Genomic DNA, 22229 nt, shown 5'->3' with positions numbered 1-22229 from the left:
AGGTTCAAGCAATTCGCTTGCCTCAGCCTCCTGAGTAGCTGCGATTACAGGTGTGCACGACCTTGCCTGGCTAAATTTTTTGCAGTTTTAGTAGAGACAGGTTTCACTATGGTGACCAGGCTGATCTCGATTCACCATGCTGACCAGGCTGATCTTGAACTCCTTACCTTGTGATCCACCTGCCTCAGCCTCCCAAAGTGCTGGGATTACAGGCGTGAGCCACCACGCCTGGCAATAAAATAACTTTCATTGTTGGAGGACACTCCAGTTGTCATTTTATGATCAGGAACTGCTTTCATACATTATAGCCTTCAATTTGCCCAACAGTTCAGTGGACTGATATTACAATGGCTGTGCAGGTAAACTTTAACAGGAGGATCCCTAGTTGAGCATTTGCTAGTTTCTGTGGTGTAACTGTTCCCAACATGACACGTTGAGCACAGCCTTAGTGATATCAAGTAGCTCATAAAATTCCCCACAAATTTAACACTTATTCTCATTGGTCAGTGCAAACCGGCTCCATCATATCACAGGATAGTATTAACTCTCTCTATTTAATTGATAAGTAAACTAAATTCATCATGATTAAATAACTTGCCCAAGAGCATCAGTGTCAAAGGTGACAGCCCAGTGAAAAACTAAAACAACTGACCATAGAGATACTGCGGGATCCCAGATTCACCCAGAGCCTGTGACAACCATGAAAGTTTGTGCGGGGTGTCTGTGCAGTCTTATTTTCAGCAGCATCATTTTCACCACAAACACAGATGTATCATCATGGGCACAATACGTTTTGCTTTTCTATCTAATAAATATATAGAAAAAGTCACAATAACTTATTTTGGCCGGGCACAGAGGCTCATGCCTGTAAACTCAGCACTTTGGGAAGCTGAGGCGGGTGGATGATGAGGTCAGGAGTTTGAGACCAGCCTGACCAACATGGGTGAAACGCATCTCTACTAAAAATACAAAACTTAGCCAGGCATGATGGCGGCTGCTTGTAATCCCAGCTACTCAGAAGGCTAGGAGAATCACTTGAACCGGGGAGGCAGAGGTTTCAGTGAGCCACGATCATGCCATTACACTGCAGCCTGGGTGACAGAGTGAGACTCCATCTCAAGAAGAAGGAGAAGGAGAAGGAGAAGGAGAAGAAGAAGAAAAAAGAAAAGAAGAACTCACAATAACTTATCTCAAAAAAGAAATAAAAATATATTACTGAACATTCTTGATACATTACACTTGGCAGGGTCCAGCAAAGCCAAGGAAAATCAGATCCTATGCTTCTGGCAAGACTTCAACTCTGTCCCAATTTCCTTATTCTGTCTGCACAAACTTGTTACAGTTTACAGCATTCTTCTTCATATAACTCTGGTGCCATTCCACATGAAAGCACACATTACCTGAGAATATCAGTGTCAGAGTGGTGTGATAACATTCTCTGCAACCTCTCATTTGTAACTTCTGCCACACATTGAACCCCTGAGAGTTACGTTATTATGAAGTAATTTAGGCTGGACAGTAAATTCAGTAATCTTAGTCTGTGCCACCCCATCTATCCCAACAAACATATAGTTAAATAAAAATGGTGTGATTATGAACACAGCTTCAAGAAAAGTCTCAAGATCCCCTGCCATCCAATTGTAGTTCCTAAGCGGCCCCTTTCAGCCCATCATAGAATTTCTGAACAACCGTTGGTCCTTGATTTGGTACTGAGCCTATATTTAGGGTGTAAGGCATTCTGCTACAAGATAAAATTGGATCTTCTAGTGAATACTGATATTGGCTATTTTAAAACTTATTAAGATAGCATCAGATCAACTTCTTGTTCATACTCAAGGATGGGTGTTTAGAAAAAAATAACAGAGAAATAATTTTTTGGAAGACATCTGTCTTAGTCTGTTTTGTGCTACTCCAACAAAAATACCTGAGACTGGGTAATTTATAAAGAACAGAAATTGATTTCTCACCATTCTGGAATTTGGAAAGTCCAAAATCAAGGCACCAGAATTTGGTTTAGTGAGGGCCTTCTTGCTACCTCCTCACATGGAAGAAGGCAGAAGGGCAATCTAGCCAAATGTTGTGTGAAGCCTCTTTTAAAAGGCCCTTAATCCCCAAATGAGGGAGCAGACCTCTGGCTTAAACATCTCTGAAAGGCTTCACCTCCTAATACTATTATATTGGCAACACCTGAATTTTGAAGCGACTATATTCAAACCATAGATGCACCGTTCCTTTTTCTTTCAATAGGAAGTCTGATGCAGGGACTAATATGCATTCGTTGTATTTATTATAATCTGTGAATCATCTATTATTGCATTTCATTTCTTTGTTTCATGATAAGAATAATATAAAAGCCTAGCATATCAGTGTATATATTACTACACATAGTTAATTTTCCAGTTCATGCAGGACTCATCAGAAAACCTAAAAACAACCCTGTACAAATCATCAGGAGAATAAATGGTTTCAAAACCTTTACATTTTAACGGACAGCAGGAACACACCCTTGCTTCAAAATACCAATTTCCAACTTCTGATAGAGATTAAGATCTCTGAGCTGTCAATGACAATTAGAGGGAGAAAAAGAAGCTGAAGTGTATGACTGTCAAAAGGAGAAGATTAACTCAGGTTCATAAGTTTACTCTAGTTTGCACAGAAAGATCAAATGACGAGGCCCCTAGCCATTCTAAGCAACAAGTAAAATATAATATGATTGGTCTTTTGTTGTGAAGGCAAACAGATCCAATCACTTCTACAGAGCAAGTACACAAGTAGGGTCCATGAAGATAAACAGTACTGGGTTACATTCGCTGGGCCTGTGGAAGGTTCCCTACGCTGTTTTTCACAAAAGCACTAGGATGCTTGCATGGTTCAATTCTTGTCTTTCCTAGCACTTTGTAATTTGTAATTAAATGCAAACTTTTGTTAGTTTTTCCTTCTCTGTCCCTCTGCTGACAGTGGTGTTTCATTCATCTTTGCAAAGGTAATACTCTCCATGGAGTCATTTGTCTGTTTTTTGTTCGTTTCTTTCTTTTTTTTTTTTGAGACAAAGTCTCACTCTGTCACCAGGCTGGAGTGCAGTTGTCCAATCTCGGCTCACCGCAACCTCCACCACCCAGTTTCAAGTGGTTCTCCTGCCTCAGCTTCCCGAGTAGCTGGGACTACAGGCGCCCGCCACCATGCCCAGCTAATTTTTGTATTTTTAGTAGAGACGGGGTTTCACCATGTTGGCCAGGATGGTCTTGATCTCTTGACCTTGTGCTCTATCCGCCTTGGCCTCCCAAAGTGCCGGGATTACAGCCGTGAACCACTGTGCCCAGCCAGAGTCATGTGTATTTAAAGGAACGAATGAAAAATCTAAGCTTTCAGTAACAATAGCCTCGACAATGATACTGTCACTCTTTCCCTTTCAGAGACAATTGTGTTATTGCTTCTAAAATGCTGATAGCTACTATTTATTAAGACAGAAGTTTAAATTTTGCTTTATCTTATTTTGTCCCCATGACCAACCTATGTGACAGATGTAATATTTTGAAAATTTTACTAATAAACCAAAGTTACCAATTATAGAACTCTCTGAATTAGATATTCTATAATAATCAAATTGGGCATCATTTTTAAACTCTTCAATTTTGGATTCAAGTAATAATTGACCAGGCTCAGTGGATCATTCCTGTATTCCAGTGCTTTGGGAGGCTGTGGCAGGATTACTTGAGGCCATGAGTTTGAGACCAGCCTGGGCAACACAGAGAGACCCCATCTCTACAAAAAGTAAATGTTAGCCAGCTGTGACGGCATGCACCTGTAGTCCTAGCTACTCAAAAGGCTGAGTTGGGAAGATCGCTTAAGCCTAAGAGTCCAAGGCTGCAGTGAGCTATGGACATGCCACTACACTCCAGCCTGGGTGACAAAGCAAGACCTTGTCTCTAAAAAAAAAAAAATTGTTGGCTCCATTCCTCACTAGCATGACCTCGAATATCATGCTAGAGAGCATAATCCCCTATACTTCATTTTTCTCATCTATAAAATATGGAAAGAAAGTGCCTACCTCATCAGTGTTTTATGAACTAAAATAAATAATGCATATAAAACACTTAAAAGCCTGTGCCTGGCACGGGCACAAGGTAAATGCCAGTATGTGGAATTACTCTCTATTTCATATCCACATTTTCCGAACTGAAAACAACTTTCCATTTTGCCTTATGTTAGTTTTTTCCCCTTTTTGATTACTTACCCAGGAGAGGATTCCTTACTCATCAATGCGTTGTGTGTGGCTAGAAGGGCTGAATACCATACTTGTGAAAAACCACAAAGAATTATGCTCTCAGCATTGACCAGATCAGGAAAAACAAAAAGAATTATGCTCAACCACACAAGAACCTGAAAAGGAGGGCCTGGAAAGCATGGTCACGTTGAGCCTTTACAGAGGAATTCATCCAACCCTTCCTCATTCTTGAAATTGAGGTGGACCATCTGAGACCATTCAGCTCTCTTCGTTTTCAGAAATAAGCTGTTCCATTGTACACAGTTAGAGAAATAAAAGACAGCTGTCAAATAATATCTCATATCAAATAACAAGATGCACAATGATCACAAAAGAAGAACAATTAGCCTTTGTCCGAAATCTACAGGTTGCCACTGCAGATTGAGCTGGCTCTACAGGCTCATGGATTCAGAAAGATTAGTTCATTGTTTAGGTCTCTTGTTGTCATAAAAGCACCTGGTAATGTCAGCATTTTTCAAAAATGTTATGAAATACTTGGCTGGTTTCTTTGTGGATCAATGAGCAGTCTGGCTCACACAGAAAAAAAGCATCACTTTGTGATGAGGAAGTGCATTCTGGGTTGGGTTTGGCATGACTTTAGGCTTAAACCCAACCATCTCTGAAAACGTCAAATTTTATTCTTGCAAAAAAGCAAATGTCTGTCGGCAAAAGAGGGGTTATAATAAGAAGACAGAGAGGAAGGAAAGCTTGGGAAAGAGATGTCATATTATGAGCTGCCTTAATGCAATAAATGGCCGTGTGTTCTGTGGCCTGCATTCCTTTGACAAGGCCTGCTCAGACATCCCATGACCTAGATTCATTCTTTTTATGTTGATGTCATCTTAACCAGAAGCCAGATCTTGATTTGCTCTATAAAACGTATCCGGCTTGAGTTGTTTCTGCCAGGAACCACAGTTTCCATTTTGTTTTTGAACTCAGTGGATCTCTGATTGTATTTTCTTTTCTAGGACTATCCCAATTTGACAAATCATGAATTCTCATTTGAGGTTTTTACCAAAAAGAGTGTTTGAACAGTTCAGTTCATCTGTCTATGAAGTTATGACCAATCAATTTTCAAACTTGCCAGCGATTTATATGCTTTTTGAAATTGTATGTAGCCTAGTACCATATGGAAAGAACCATGTCTGTCTGTATATGAGAATATTTAATCCTTTGCCTTTATTTGAGGTATTTTAAATGCTCTTTGTAAACCCACATTTGGGAAAATAAATAGCATAGATGCTGCCTTTAACAGAGCACTTACTCCCACATTCAAAATACCTTTTAGAGAACACTCTATTAAATGAAACAAGGCTTACACTCTTTTGACATTTGCAGAAAGGCTATTATAGCATGTGAAGTTCCCTTGGTATTCCTAGACAATTAATCTTAATTACTTTTACCAGTTAAGAAGATCATCTGTAAGGACATTTGATTTAAAGGAGTCACAGTTCCTCTGGTGTTCATTTTTATTGGGTAAAACATGTAGATATTGCTTCTTGGTCAAATATGGTGTCCCCGTGACTTACAATTAAACTGATGATTTCTCTTTGTCTTCCTTTGCTTTATAGGAGCCAAAATAATGCAGCTTCACTTCTGCTTAATGGATAGAAGACTATGCTATTTTTGCTGCACCCAGAGATAAATTTATTGGTTTTGGAGTACCTTCACTGATGCCAGGTCTCATAACTTCAAAAAAATATTACTAAGTTAAAGCGAATTGAAGCAATGAAAGTCAGAGTAAGGCGGGGGGTTCGAAGTTGCAAGCAATTTACTTTCTCTAAATGTGACTGTTCATTTGTTTTAGAAAAAGCTACCCAAACCAGCACTTTAAATATTCAAACACAGACTTCAAACATGCACCTTTTTATGGGAAGGTGGAGAGATCATTATTAACCTGAATGCAGATATCTTAGAATGAGATGTTTGGTGCTCTCTTTAGTAATAAAAATTTTTGTAGGTAAGCTTGGGAAACACAGCGAGACCTAGTTTCTACTGAAAAAAAAAAAAAACAAACCAGAAAACAAAAAGAAAAGAAGAAATTACCTGGGCATGGTGGCATGCACCCACAGTCCCAGCTACTCAGGAGACTGAGGGAGGACGCTCCCTTGAGCCCAGAATTTCAAAGCTGTAGTGAGCTACAATTGCGCCACTGCATTCCAGCCCAGGAGACAGAGCAAGACCGTGTCTCAGAAAATATATACATATATAGTAGGTAGTTTAGAGATGACCATATCATAGAACATAGAGTGATTTTGCTTTTTGATGTACAAGGGTGGAGTGTAAAGGATGGGAATAAAAAATGTTTCCTGAGTTGGATTTAAACCCATAGATCTCAGGTATGACTGCAGACTGTGTTACCAAAGTGAACTGGGGTCAACCTGCCTGGCACAGCAAAACTAAACCCTGATATCAGGACTGCCATGACAGAAGGCGAGGCATTTATCGCAGGGCACCAAGCAAGGAGAATTAGGCAGTTTATTCTTAAGAGCTGATCTGAATGGCTTACAGGTAAGGGCTTTTTAAGGGAGTGGAGGTAGAGGTTACAGGCAAAGTCATACATCAACACATGGAGGCTGCATGTTGGTTTGACCTCTTGAAGTGGGAGCCTGCAGGCCAGAAGTAGACTCAAAGATTTTCTGATTTGCAATTGGATAAGGAAGTGAAGCTTTGTCTAAAAATTGGGGATAACAGAAAAAAATGTTAGCTCTGGCTGGTGGGCATGACCTCCTCCAGGCCCCTTAGAAAGAAATCTAGAACAAAGAACGGTGATCAGAGTTCTGTCCTCAGTTTCCCCCTCATCTGAGGTCTGTGTGCCAGTGGATCTCTTCAGTGGGGAATCCAGGTTCTCAAAGACAATTCAGGGACATGTGTTAAGATGTTACCTTTAGTTTCTACAGGAGAACCAAACATCTTGTGACCTTAACTTCCTTGGCTATTGTTTTAAGCTATTGTTACCTTTTAGCTTATTAAGTTGCTCATTTACTTCTCAGGTCCAGCTAGGTGCCTGGAATTTCACTTAGAGGAACCCAAGATTTTTCTTTATTTCCATGCTTGGGGGTCCCACAGGCCCCTAAGAGGGGTTCCTGTTCTGTCTCAATTAGAATCACTTGGGAGCTTATAAAATACATCCAAGCCCATGCAGCACCTCTGGAGGTTCTGAACCCTTGGGTCGGATAGGTGTGAACATCTGGAAGTCCAGATACTAAAGGACTTGGGATGGCCAGTCTGAAGAAGTGCTGCCAGACTAAGGGAACTGCGGTCCGAGTTTCCCACTTGGATCTCCAGTGCACCTGTGAACTGGCACATGAAGTAAGAGCCAACACCAAATTTCAACTAACCCCTCACCCACCTATCCACACAAACTCCAAACCAATACCAGCTTCAGGGAGTAAAGTGGCAAAGCTTTTAAACCTAAAGTGACCCCAAGCTGGGGGAATGAAGGAGTATTCCATTGGACAAAAACCGAAATGATAATATTAAGATGAGACTATTTAATCATGTAAATGAGTCTGTTCTTGTGACTGAAAGGAATCAGAAAGGTCAAGGCCCTGTCTGAAGTTTCATCTAGGAGAGAGTTGGATCATTAGGTTGTGAGGTCTTCGACCAGAGTTATTTATTCGTGCCTTTTTCCATTGCACATAGAGGAAGAATGTTGGTTCTCATTTCAGTATTCAACAGGACTTCTGTAAGGATCAACTAGATAGCTGTAGAATCTGAGAAATGATGCTATTGTCTCACAAAGCAAGGAAAACCCAACCATATTAGGTTCTGATGTTTAGCCCAGTGTATTATTTAACAAAACTTTAAGGAAATTCCTGAGTGAGAGTAGAGACAGTAGAAACCAAAAGAAGCCTTAGGCACTGGGGAAAGTACCGATGGAAGCCATGATAAGAAACAGATACCGAGGGTCAAAAAACTCTAAAAATTTAACCAACTAAGGGAATAAATGTGATGGTTGACCAAAGACAAGATGCTTGTGCTCTGGTCCTCTTTCCTGTTGTTTAGAGGATTCTGGCTGGGGATGGGGATGTGGGGAAATGTGTGGGGAGGGGTCAGGGTCATTTTCCATAGATGTATATTCAGTGATATTGTCATTTTCGTTCAAAAAGTATCTATTACAGTCTATAAATTTGAAATATACATAAGTTCATATTCAGTTTTGTTTTTAAGAAAAATAACTTGCCTTTGATTTGAAGCATGAAAAAACTAATATAATTTTTCTTTTCTAACATTTGTAGTTTAGGATAGTTTATTTTGATTTTCATTTCTGTCCCCATTGTAGCTACTCAGAAGGTCTTTAGGATGTCTAGGCTGGAGAAAAAGTAACCTTTATAAAATGGGATGGAATCAATAGTAATGTCATAGATAATTTCAAATGCTGGATTAATTTTTTAAGGTTGATTTATAACCAGAAAAAAAATCTAGAGAAACCCAGGAAATCAGGGTCTTTACCTCACTCAAACACTTTCCATTTTCTTAAGAATGGGGAAAGATGATATGTGTGGGTCCAGAGACAGCAAATGTAATGAGACAAGAGTGGTTTTCCTGTCCAAGGATGCAAACCTCTCCCAGTCTTTTGTAATAACATAGTAAATTATGGTTTTTAGGGAGCAATGAATGAGTGGTAGCAGAGGAAACTCCTGAAGCATGTAGTAATAGCATTGGAACAAGAAAATTGAATGGCAGCAGACAGTTTTGTTACAACACTCCCCCCACCACACACACCATAAAGAAGAATCTGTTTCAAGAAACTTTTTGTTTCTGGAATTTGAAATATTTCCTCCTAATCCCCAGGGAATCCACATTATTATTACTGTATTAACATCGTTTACATTCATGATTTTTTTTTTTTTTTGCCCTCCTTGAAGCTCAAGGGGATTTAATAACCTTAAATTAGCCAAAACTAATAATCCAAAATGCCAACATGAAGACATGGTAACTCTGCTGTTCCAAGTTCCTGAGGAAATATATATCCCTGGGCCATTAAATTTCCTTTACTCTTGAGGTTTGAAGGGGCTATGGAAAATTGCAAGGTTTTGCAATTCTTTACAGTTCTGGTTCTAACAATATCTGTAGTCCCCATCTTGCAGTTTTGTTTTTTTTTTTTTAATCAACATTGAGACTTTGCATAGAAAACTATCTTCACTTCTTCACTTCCAGATTCTTACAGACCTCCTCAGGGGAGTGAAGCCAGTAATTATCTACTTCATAGATAAATGAGGAATGTTCTTATCTCTTCCCACTGGATAGCTGATAGAGATGCTTGAGGTACTGGTGTTACAGAAAACTAGAGCTGGTCAGTAGTTAAAATGGTAAAAATAGATTTTATTCAGGAACAACTGCAATAGAGGAAAATAGACCTTAGTAAAAACTCAGCTCAATATTACAAAGATAACAAGGACCACTGGAGATTTATAACCAAAGAATAGGTTGTGAGGGGAGGATGTTCAGCGGATAATAAAATTATTAAGAGGTGACATCAAGGGCAGAGGGAATTCTTGCTAAACTTAGTTAACAGAATTTTTGCTAAAGGAAGGTCAGAGTGATCAGATATCATTGGGGGATGGTGAGAAATGAAGAATTTGATATTGAGGGGGTAGCAGATATCAAGGGTAGGAGATACTCTAAACTGACTTAGCAGGATTCTTGCTAAAACTGAGTCATGTAGGCCCAACAGGCCCAATAGGATTGACACTGAAGCCCACGGTCCAGGCCTAGTTGAGAAGAAGGCTCAGAGGAGCTGACTGAAGTTTGATTAAGGAGAAAGACTTTGCCTGTGGGAAGAAAACAGACAGGAGTCAGGGAATCTGGATGTTAGTCCTCTCCATGTGGGGGCTAGGAGAAGACTCCCAGCCATATGATTCCAGTTCTTCCCCTGTCATTCTTATTATGGGTGAAAATGACCAAATTGGATAAAAAGGATGGGATGGATTAAATATCAATTCAATTTTCCAGTGATTCTGATGGTTGCTCAAGCCAACTAAAGTACCTCTAGGATATTTGATATATCTCCTCTGCCCCCTCACTCCTGCCCCATGACAGGCCTCTTTCTATAAAATTTCTCCAGTTATCAGAGACCTCCTATTTTACCCATCTGGCAAACCTACTCAGCAAGAAATTTCACCAACACTTTGATCTACTCAGGGAAGTACTAGAGAAGAAACTTCTGTCAAGGGAAGTAGTCATAAACTTGATTCAGCTTTCTGGGAAATAAACTGTTCTCCAATCTGGCTTTGCCTAACTTTTTATTCCAACCTCATCCTTTGACTGTTTCTCAAACTGGTCAGAGTTGGTAGGAAATAACAAGTATGATTAATGAGTACTCCTTAAAACCAAAAATAACAAGAGAAGATTTTTGCTAATGTTCTTTCCTCTTGTTGTGCTCCTCTTGCCAAGGATGAAACCCATGAACAGTCCTTTGGCAAATGCATGGTGTCAATTGAAAACGGAGCTGGTTTGAAGCATCTACCCAACAGAGCAAATCTACCATCACCTTAAAACAGCACCAACAGACGTGCCTTTCTGTACTGACAAGCCAGCCTTATCATCTTTATATATGTAGGAAAAGCTTGCTATCAATACATAGAAGTCTAAGAAATACGGAGAGAATTCAAGATTCCATTGGAATCTATTATTATTGAATAAAATCTCAAATCTAGATTTCTTTTTACATTAAGTGAAGAAACACATTTAACTACCCACCAGGTTAATGTAATATATATTACTTGCATGCCTTAAAATTTCCCTAGGAGCATAAGGTAAAAATTTATTTTGAAAATTCTAATTTGCATTGCTAATTTTTCAAAAGATGTATATTTTGTTAACACTACCGATGTTAACGATGAAAATGTTTATTTAATGCTGTAAAAGAGCACTCAAGAAAATGCCTAATTTCTAGGAAGAAATGGGTTCTAAAAATAAAATCAAATGTATGCCTAAGATCTTTTTGAATTAGGTTATTAAAGTGGTACAGTATATTTTGTCCCAAATATCTTTGATGATTTCCAATCGGTGATTACATCTTTGCTTCTTCTGTTTCTATTTGTGAAAAATGCAGAAACGAGTTATAACCAAGACAAAGAAATTTCAAATGCAACAGAGAAACTCCATAGGAGGTCTTTTGGGCATAACTTAGCCTTAAACTGTGCCACCCAGATCAGTAAGGCATCTCTGTTATTCTGAAATTTGTGTGCTTGGAAACTTCAAGAAAAAAAAAAGCTTTTTATTTCTGGGGTTGAGACTGTTAACAGGAAACAAGAGTTCAGCTACTAGAAAAGCACTTTTTTTTTCTGACACAAATTTTGCCTTTGTGCCTTGATTGACAGCCATCCCACTGTCTATAAACAATCTACGAGTTACCCCAAATCACCATTCAGTTCCTGCCTCCAACATTTAAACATCGAGTGGTTTTGCGCTCAATAAAATTCCTTTTCATTTCGCCCTAGGTTGCCATGTCTCTTCAAACAGAGACAGAAAAGCCGTGGTCTGTGTCAGACGGATTTTAATTTTCAGTCCTCATCCATTTGGGGGAACTAGACACAGGCAAACAGACTCTAGCCCAAAGCCTAGCAACCTGTAGTTTAAACAGCCAATGCATATGAGTCCCGGGATGGGGGCCTGGACCTGTTCACACATGAATAAAGAAGATTAAGATTTCCTTTCAAAGACGTGAAACCTTTTTGACAGCCAGTGTCAACAGCACTGTCTGCCTTCAATGTGAACCAGTCTTCTAGCACAGATTCCCACAGGGAGGTCCTGCTGATTAGCATGCTCGACACCACCCTTCCATGTCGGTATTTAATTGAAGAATAAGGGTGTAAAGTTTTGCAAACTCTTACTTGTCCACAAAGAAAGGGTAACTTACAGGAATTGTTGAAAGAAAATACCAGTGAACATGAACACCTACGGGGAGCGTTTAAAAAGTGGAAGCAACGAGCAGGGGAATGAGGAACAGTGGTGATTTCTATTATCTAATTGCAGAGAAGTTAACAAAAAGTTTCCTAATCAAAATACATGTTTTGAAGTCATAAAAAATCAGCTCCTACTCTTAGAGGGGGAAAAAAAAAGTATAACTTTCTTCTCAAATCATGTTTTAAAATTGTGTTAAAGAATAAGCATTTATTCTGAAAACATTTGGCAAATAAATACAATTTCCTTTGCAGTTCAGGGGGCAGTCTTTATTGATAAATATTTTTTAAAATTTAAATATGACTTTTTTGCACATAAGCATTTGATAATTTTAAATGAAATGGACTAGGCCTCTATTAAATAGTGAGTTCCGTATCACATTGCATGTCCTTAGGAAGAGCCAAAAAGTGGGAAAAAGTTATGTCTACACATGCCAGCCTCAGCAACTTAATTATCTCACTTCAATTACAAGTTCAAACACTTATACAAGTTAAAATATAGACCATGTCTGCTTTGAAATGATACACAACTATTAAATTACATGCACTGAATCACTTTGGGATGAGTTAGAATACCTATTTACAAGAGCATAGCTGTTTTTTATTATGTGACAAATGTTTATGCAATCTGATGTCAACTGTTCATTCTTCAAACCTAGAAAAGAATGTGAAGCAAAATGTGCTACCTGCATATGTAGATTCCACGTTTCCTCACCAATGACACATATACCATACATCTTGAGTTGCTTTTCCGGTGGTGGTTAAAGGTTTGCACTGATCTCCCCATTTTTATTCATTTACTAAATATTTATTTGCTGGCACCTTCTTTTTCCAGGGATTTGAGTAGAGGGTGGGGACGGAGGCTGTGCTGTCCTGGAGCCGGCTCCCACAGGCTTGCAAAGCCAATTGTTCACATCTCTTCCCAACTCTAGCTGTGTTCGGTGCCATCGCAGCTACCAGTGTCATCGATTGGTAACTTGAATCAGCTATGTTGGGAGTATTGACACTACAGAAATCAACTACTACAAATCAGGGCTTTTTAAAATAATCAGTTGTTAAACATGTATTAGCATCTCACTGGGTAGAGAGGCGAGTGAGAAAGGTTTCTCTCTTCTTCCGTCCTACGGCCAGGTGTTGCCTCTTTAACTTTTCAAAGAGTGTATTCAGAAACAGTGGTGAATTTGTGGCAATAGAGCAGGAAGAAACTACAGAGAGATTGAGTCTAAAGTTTTGCTCTCTGGGATTTGGGCAGAACTGGTATAAGGCCAGAATGTCTGTAAATCAGTATCAGAGCTGGATAAGATGGCAGGAACTGGGGATCAAATCAAGGTTTGGACTCCTCAAGGCCAGGATGAGGCTTAAGCCAGAGTGAATTCTCAAGTAGGAGACAACCATGGGGAAAGAGAAAGAACACCAGGTCTGAGCTATCCAAGATAAGGTGGCCTGAAAAGCTAAATACCTAAGCCTGTCTTAGGTCAATGCTCTCTGATCATTTTCATACCTAACATACTTTGGCTGCCAATTAACTAACTTCTATCCTTTTCCTGATAGCAAGGAGTGCTCTAGAGCAGTGGCTCTCAAATCTTACTATGTAAGTCTTGTTATTAATAAAATGCAGGTGGCAGGGTCTTGGCCCCAGAGCCTTTGATTTAGTGGGTCTGGAGTGGGGCCCAGGGAATTTATATTCCTAACAAGCTATTAGGTAATTATGATGCCCCTGGTTAAGGGATGACACTTTGAGAACCTCTGCTCTAGGATTGGATCAAACATCTCAGCTTCACTTATTTCAGAAGAGCAATTAACTTTGCACCACATGGCATGATAACAGTCTTTCATTTATGCATCAATGTCTGTAAAAACCCTCCCTGGCTACATGGGAGAATAAGGAATAGTTAACTGTTGCACACTAAGAGGATCCTTCATCATCACCATTTGGTCTTTGTGGGAAGATGCTATTTTGGGATACATCTGCACAATTATTTGAACTTGACAGCCTCAGATAATTGCCTAGAACAAATAAACGTTTATGTGCTATGTGAAATACTTTATATACACACACAAAATACTTTATTGTAAGAGCAGTCATCACAAACTACATTCTTGTGCATGAATATTGCTGTCATTGTCTAGAAAAAGGGAACCACATACACATTCAACAAATCAGCCATCGCTTTCTTCAGTTAGCCTCCCAGAGTTGCATTTTTTTTTAGGAGGCAAGCTCTTGCTCTGTCACCCAGGCTGGAAGGCAGTGCCATCAGACCATAGTAGCTTACTGAAGCCTTGAACTCCAGGGCTCAAGCAGTACTCCTGTCTCAGCCTCCTGAGTGGCTAGGGCTTTTTTTTTTTCCACTTTAGTAGAGACAGGGTCTCACTATCCAGAGCTATATTTCGATGCCAGCCATGGGCGCATAATAGCAATCAGCTGTAGTCATAGTCACTGCAACATAGATCATTTAAAAAGTATATTGATAACTAAAAAAATAATTAGTAAATAACTCATTTTATGACCTGGAAAGTGCAATTTAACATGATTATGCAAAAGGACAAACAGGCTAACCTCTGTTAATGTGCTCTTATACCTTTCCCCCACCTCACTCCTCACTGGATTCTAGCCAGTTCAGCTCAGTGGTCACAGAATTGGGTCTCAGACAAGTGAGGCCTCATTTGTAATAGGGAACTATCAATGTTGTTCAATTAAGTGGCTATCACTAGGGCCCCATTATCAAAATAGCAGCCTCATAGCCTATCATGCCACCATTAAAGCTGATTCTTTTGGAGCTTCACGATGTATTCATCTTAGAAGTAGTCTCCCCCTTTAGATGTGAATGAATGACTTCTGGGAACTCTCAGCTTGAAGTGGGATATTAGCTCAAAGGCAAACATAACCTACCTCATAAAGCTAGCACTTCCTGTACAGACAAAGAGTCTTTACACTTCTATCAACTTGTGCCAAAGAATCACCCATTATTAACCACAATTATTTCTAAAAGTCAATACATTTTAAGTTTATTGCAAAAAAGAAAACAAGTCATATGTAATACTAAAAAAAGAAATCTGACATTTTTGCTGATTTTTTTAAACTCTGAATGTACGGGATATTATGAAAAATTCAGCAAGTAAACTAAACAAAAAAATGAGAGGGAACACTATTAACTAGAAATAAACAAGGCCAGAGAAGGATAATTGGGATTACAATAATCAACAATGACAACATCAGAGAACTTCCTCCTAAGTTAGATTGTATACAATATTGACACAGAATCTTTATAAATGTCTATGTAACAGATGCTGCTTAAGAAATATTTAGAGTCCGAACCTGGTGTGCTATTCTACACATATTTTGCTGCATTTACTATCAGCATAAAATACATGATAAAATATTTTACAGCCTCAGTTTTACTGGGATTCATTTTAATTTAGGGTAACTTGAGAAAATTAAAACAAGCAGCTATTTATGTTATGAACATGTTGTATAGAATTTCATGAATGAAATTTTAATTGATAACACATTTTTCATCCAATTCACATCATTTCATATGTTTCACAAATAGAAGTCAACTCATATTCTAATTTACTGAAATAAATATGTCTAGACACTGAAAGATTTTAAGGAAACATACAAAGATAAGTATGGCAGATACACAAACACTCTGAAATTGATTCTATTCTCTCAGATTTCAGTTATTTATAGGAGCTCATTTTCAGGCTGAAGAGTGGGATCTGGTAGCAGTCAGGGACTTGTCATTTTAAAATATAATTTCTACCACAAATAAAAGCCCTTTTTATCCATTTCAAAATTTGTTCTAGTGAATTCAAATCAACTTAGAGAGCCATGGGTATTGTTTCCACAATTCACATAACCTTATAAAACATGACTCCTTCAATGTGGTTCATGAATGGCCTCTCACTTGTGGTTCTGAGAGAAGTCATAATAATCAGAAGCAAAGAAGGTGTTTTGTTCCATCTCAAAGTTGAGGCTCACATGGCTAAACACCTTACTTCTCACTTTGGAGATTTTCTTTTTCTCCAGACAGCATATCGGTTCTTTCCATAAAATCTGGGAGCTCGGCGGGGCGCGGTGGCTCAAGCCTGTAATCCCAGCACTTTGGGAGGCCGAGACGGATGGATCACGAGGTCAGGAGATTGAGACCATGCTGGCTAACACGGTGAAACCCCGTCTCTACTAAAAAATACAAAAAACTAGCCGTGCGAGGTGGCAGGCGCCTGTAGTCCCAGCTGCTCGGGAGGCTGAGGCAGGAGAATGGCGTGAACCCGGGAGGCGGAGCTTGCAGTGAGCTGAGATCCGGCCAGTGCACTCCAGCCTGGGCGATAGAGGGAGACTCCGTCTCAAAAAAAAAAAAAAAAAAAAAATCTGGGAGCTCTGTCTCTCCAGCTCTGTGTCCTTCCTTATCTGCACTTGTGGTTGGGTGGGGACCCGGGCTGAAGGTGGTATATGTGTAAATGGTCTACTCCAGATTGCTGAAGAGAGTTGCTCAACTTACAGAATTTTTGCAAACTGGCTCTTAAAGACAGCCATTTCAAAATTTGAATTATAAAAACATAAAAGTAAATGAATCATACACTAAAAAGTACACGAATTATATAGTATACATTATTTACTAAAAGTAAAATGAATTATATATTCATCATATAAAGTGAATTATATACTAAAGATAACAAACCCATAAAACATCACTTTCTACTTGGTTTTCTTCATTTTCCTATTGCCTATGCATTAAGTTCCAGGGTACCATTACAGCTTTTGAAGCTGAAGTAAGACTGTTTTCTCTAAGTTGGGTGACTATTGGTGATTTCTTTCTTACACAGCATTTATTCCTTTCTTCCGATTTTTCAGGGGTGTCGTCTTTACCTTCCATCACATAATATATTTAAGACAACTTTTCTTAGCTTTAAATGAGTTGATAAGAGGAACAAGAAGAAAGCCAAGGACTCCATTTTCAGGATTAAAAGTAGTTTTTGTCTTTCTCTTCCAAACGCTAGCAGTAGAAGCATTTGAGTTCTGCAGAGATTACTGAAGTGGTTCAAGTGTGGGCAGTCAAGACACTCAGTCCACCATACTCAACCCCAGCTCAACCCCAACTCAACCTCAACTCTCAGTATGGCAGAGAGGTGGAGAACTCAGAGCTATAAGTTTCGGGAATTCTCAAAACCTCAGACCAAATGCACCTCTGTTTTACCACCTGTTAAAGTACATCCTCGTCTGCCTCACTGCATATAAGTATACAACACTGCAGATTGTGTTTAACTTCATTTGCAAATAAATTTAATGCATTTTGTATCCAACATTTCTACTAGCAAATAGTATTAGTCTATCCCCAAACTAAAAGTCATTGCAAAAATGTATTTCACTCAAGAAAAATAATGATAATTCTTCAAACACCTTTAGATGTCATTCAACAATCACACCCAATGGGTAAAATTTAGAGTTCAACATTTAGCTTGCAATTCTTCCTAACCAAACATCTCAAGTTCAAAACATAAAGCAGATTGTTTTGCGCATTTGTTATCATTACCACATCAATGGTCACCTACACTTCCTGAGCTCCAAATAGAGCTCTCAGAGAAGCATTGTATATTTGTCAATATCCTGGAGTTTCAAAACTCCCAAGTGTTGCCTCCATTTGACCTGAAATTTCCTCTCTTCTCAGATTCCTGCTTCTAAACACAAAACAAACAAACCTTTACTTAATTTAGCTCATGTGTGAACTTTTAGGGTCATTTGTTTCACATCCAGAAAGACTTTAAGTCTCTTTGCTAAATTTTGATTTACCTAAGGCCGGTAGCCTGAATTCAACTTTAGCAATCCCAGGGCTCAGTAGATTTGCCCTGTAGATTCTGTAATTGGATATTTATGTTCCATGCATTTCTTCTTTCAGAGCATAACAGAAGTATAGGGATAACACCTTAGTTGAATGTTGTCCCTAAAATAGCTTCTCATTTGTAGCACTCATAGGAACCTGAAATTATTCACATTCAGCTGACATTTCCATTAGGTGGGATGCTGCCTGCTAATTCACATTTGCCTGGGATTGGTCCTCAGAGTTCAGATTTAATTTTGATAACATAAACTCTATCCTTTAATAAATAATAAGCAGTAAAAATTAAAACTATTGTTATTGGGCATTTTGAATGAAAAAAAAATCAGTATGATATATTAGGTTCAAGAGTTCCTCAATATCTTAACCTATATTGCCTTTGGAAAGAAGCAATCCTTAGATAAAAAATAAAATACTTTAAAATTTCTCTCCTTTTCATTAGCGCATAAGACTGGATGGGTATTGTCACTCTTGCCACTGACTCAGTGACATGTCAGAAACAATGAAGTCTTAAATATATTGCTCAAAATTTCAGCTGCCTATGCATAAAATTAATTGCATTTAGAAAATAAAGTTCTGTTCCCATAGCAATTTTCAAGTAGATCTTAAATGTTCTCTACACAGAAAGATTAGTATGTGAGGTAATAGATACTATAATTAGTTTGATTTAATCATTTCACAGTGTATAAAAGTATCAAAGCAACATGTATGTCGTAAATATATAGACTTAAAAATTTTTCAGTTATACCTTAATAAAGCTGAAAAAAATAAATCAACTTAAAATTTTAAAATTAAAAAAAAGTCAAAGTTTTGCCTACTATCACATTTGAATAACCTGTGCATTACTTTATTTAGGTAAGTGATCAACATTTTATTCATTCAACAAATATAAACAGAAGCCAACATGTGACAGATATTGTGAAATATATCAAGTAGGATCAGAAGCTACAAAGGAAACTTGTATTCTTTGCACCTGTTTATCTCAAATAGAGCTCTCTAATTTAATTCCATTTCATTAGAACACTACATAAGATCTTCTGAAACTGTGGGTAGTAAACTTCAAGTATAAATTAACTAAAACTTTGACAATATGGATAAATCCCTTTTATTCATGTTTCTTAGGAAAATGACATTTAAAATGGCTTTTAAAATCATCTGAAAGTAGAATTCTGCAAAAAAGAGGAAGACAGTTGAGAGATTTGAGACGAGGAACCATAGTTTTCTGGGCAGTCTAGATAGAGCAAACCACCCTAAGTCTGAGTTTTTGGTTATCTAGCCATCACCATGACTCATCGGGGCACTCCTAGCGGGGTCTCAAAGTCTTCACTCCCTGATTTGGCATAACACTATATGGGCTTCCTTCAGAACTGATAGAACTACATTGGCTTCTTAGAGACTGTGTGCTTTGTCCCACCTACCTGACTTTTACGTAGAGGCTGTTAAAAAACCTTCAATAACTGGCCCAGTCTCTAAGACCCTTCTAAGAATCCTCATGCCCAGTTCTTTCTTTTTTTTTTTTTTCTTTTTTTTTCAGATGGAGTCTTGCTCTGTCGCCCAGGCTGGAGTGCAGTGGTACAATCTCAGCTCGCTGCAACCTCTGCCTCTTGGATTCAAGTGATTCTCCTGCCTCAGTCACCTGAGTAGCTGGGACTACAGGCATGCGGCACCACGCCCAGCTAATTTTTGCATTTTAATAGAGTCAGGGTCTCACCATGTTGGCCAGGCTGGTTTCGAACTCCTGGCCTCAGATGATCTGCCTGCCTCTACCTTCCAAAGTGCTGGGATTACAGGCGTGAGCCACCACACATGGCCTCATGCTCAATTTTTTCTTAAATTAATCCAAGAAAAACATCTTGATCCAGAGTAGACATCCCAGAGTGTCATTAAAAATTAGTGTCATCAGATGATAAAAATAAGCAATTTAAGAAGTATTACTTTGCAGTCCCATATTCTATAAATACCAGAAGTTGATATAGTGTCTACAAATGAATTACACCTGCGATAAAGGGCCAGGTGTGATGTGATAACACAGAGTAAACTCAAATTTTTCTATTGAAGAATCTCTGATTTTAAAAAGGGCAAACATTTCAATACAAATTCCTATAAAAAATACTAACAAAGAATCCTTTATAGTTAAGTGTGGAGACATTTGGAAGAGAAAACAGGAGTACTGCAGCAATCTAAAAAACCTGATGATACACTTCAGAGATTACACAATATTTTCCAATTCAAAATAGCCTATTTTGTTGAGGTATTTACTGGGACAAGTTTCAATAGCCCTGTCTTCAGAAACACTAAAATTATAAGCATTATATTCCAATTATAAAACTATTACGGTGTTACTAATACTTTATTAGTAACATAGGTCCACTAATACCCTTGAAACTGCCTGGAATTTATAAAAAAAATACTTGATTAATCCATGGACTCAAACATTCAGAGTTTCATGATTTAAATCATAGGTATTATCATGTTTCCGGTAAAATAAAACACCCATACTCACTCTGTTGGTTGATGTATATCTGTGATTGTTTCACACCTCATTTGACAGAAATATTATGAGGTCTGAGTTGGTATTTGTGGAAAACTCTGTATATTTTTCTCATGGCAAAGAGCCAACAATAATTTTACTTGTCTACCACATTTTATGTAGTGGTGTCTTTGAAAAACACTTAACAAAATAACCTCAATGGAAGTCTAATCTTAGATGACTAACAATGAACAGATACTGTGAACAAAATGTGAGAGAGGTAGAAAGACTAAAAATACTAAGATAATTTAATATGGGGTAAGAATTAGGGACGAAGTCGAGATTATGAGGAATTGTAAAAATAGTAAAATTCTGTAGAAATGACAGGTTTGACGTCAGGGGCAGAAAAGGACCAGGAAAACAAAAGTAATTGAATTTTAACAAAATTCTGGCCAAATGTCATCAGCAAAATACAGCATATTAATAAAATGGGAAAATGCAAGGCAAAGGTGGCAGGAAAACAGATGGGTCAACTTTGGAAAGAAAGGATCTTACAATGAAGACATTTCGTGCCTTCACAAGGCAACTTGTATAGGAGTTCCAAAAGGACAGTATCCAAATATCCATCTCAGGTGGAGTGAATTCTTGTTGGGTCTTCAAAGAAGGATCTTGTCTAGAGTTCCTGACATAGACAGACCTCATGAGATACTCTTCATGAAACTCCTTTGATTTTCGTGTCTCCAAGCTTGACTGACTTACTCAAAGCATTTATTCTCTTTCTTCACTGAGTCTATTTTCATTTGCTTCGTCCTTCTATCTGAGAGAGCTGGCCTTCTCCAGATTATATGCCGTGAACATCAATCTAAGAAAGTGGCTTTTATGAGGTTTGGTACTTAAGAATTTCATAGTTAGTCCTATGATAGAATTTTATAAACACATTGAAAGAATAATTTTGATTTTAAATAGATACATGAAGTGATTTATCCACTGTCCATTTGGCTTAAAGGAATTCAAGTTTTTTGAAGTGAGGATTTGGTCGTTTGGACTGTAGTTGACCCTTCTAAATGCACTTCCTTTATAGCTAACCCAACATAATGAGGTCACATAATCTCTCCAGATCTAATAAAAAGTAATTTCTTATTTTTTACTTTCAAGTCAGACTAAAACATGTTACAGAAATTTTCTCTGAAGGGTTTCCTTACAATTGAAAGATTGACTAATTAGATACCCTCTACTTTTTATTAACTATACATACACTTTCCTGAAAAAGAAATGATCACTCATTAAAATCCTGGTTATTCTTCCTCATTGTTCTCTACCTCTCTGGTTCCTTAATCTTAGGTCCTTTTTCTGCCTTCCCTGTAGATGGAATTTTAAAAGGATGCATTCTCAGCCTTTGCAGTTAACTTCGCTGTGGGAAATCTCAATTTTGGCCATGGCTTTATCTAATACTTATTTGCTCATGACTCTAATATTTACATCCAGCCAAGTTATCCCATCAGAACACCAGAGCCACATATCCAACTGCTAACTAGACAGCTTCATGTGGATATCTTACTGGCATGTCAAACTTGAAATGCTCTGAAATGAATTCCCTATCTTCTCCAAACCTATTTCTGTATTCCTGTCTCAAAGAATGTCTAATCAGGCATCATAATCTCACATTTGAGAATTATGATTGCCACTAGTGAGTATCCTGCTTCCCATCTTGAACTGTTTTGACTGTAATTCATATTCCATGTGGCTTC

The 22229-nt window shown here is 38.2% G+C and overlaps 1 long non-coding RNA gene across 1 annotated transcript in view; it reads left to right on the top strand.

The window, feature by feature from the left end:
* The window catches only part of LOC123575111 (uncharacterized), a 185359-nt gene extending 166587 nt beyond the window's left edge, over positions 1–18772 (top strand). The window contains exons 4-5 of the long non-coding RNA XR_010577023.1: positions 5836–5944; positions 17030–18772. This is a non-coding gene — a long non-coding RNA (uncharacterized lncRNA). The remainder of the gene's footprint in view (positions 1–5835; positions 5945–17029) is intronic.
* The last annotated feature ends 3457 nt before the right edge of the window (positions 18773–22229 follow it).

Source organism: Macaca fascicularis, chromosome 8 (genome assembly GCF_037993035.2).
Source record: "Macaca fascicularis isolate 582-1 chromosome 8, T2T-MFA8v1.1".
Lineage (NCBI taxonomy): Eukaryota > Metazoa > Chordata > Mammalia > Primates > Cercopithecidae > Macaca > Macaca fascicularis.
The sequence above is the reverse complement of the archived record's forward strand: the minus strand, read 5'-3'. Positions and strand labels throughout refer to the sequence as shown.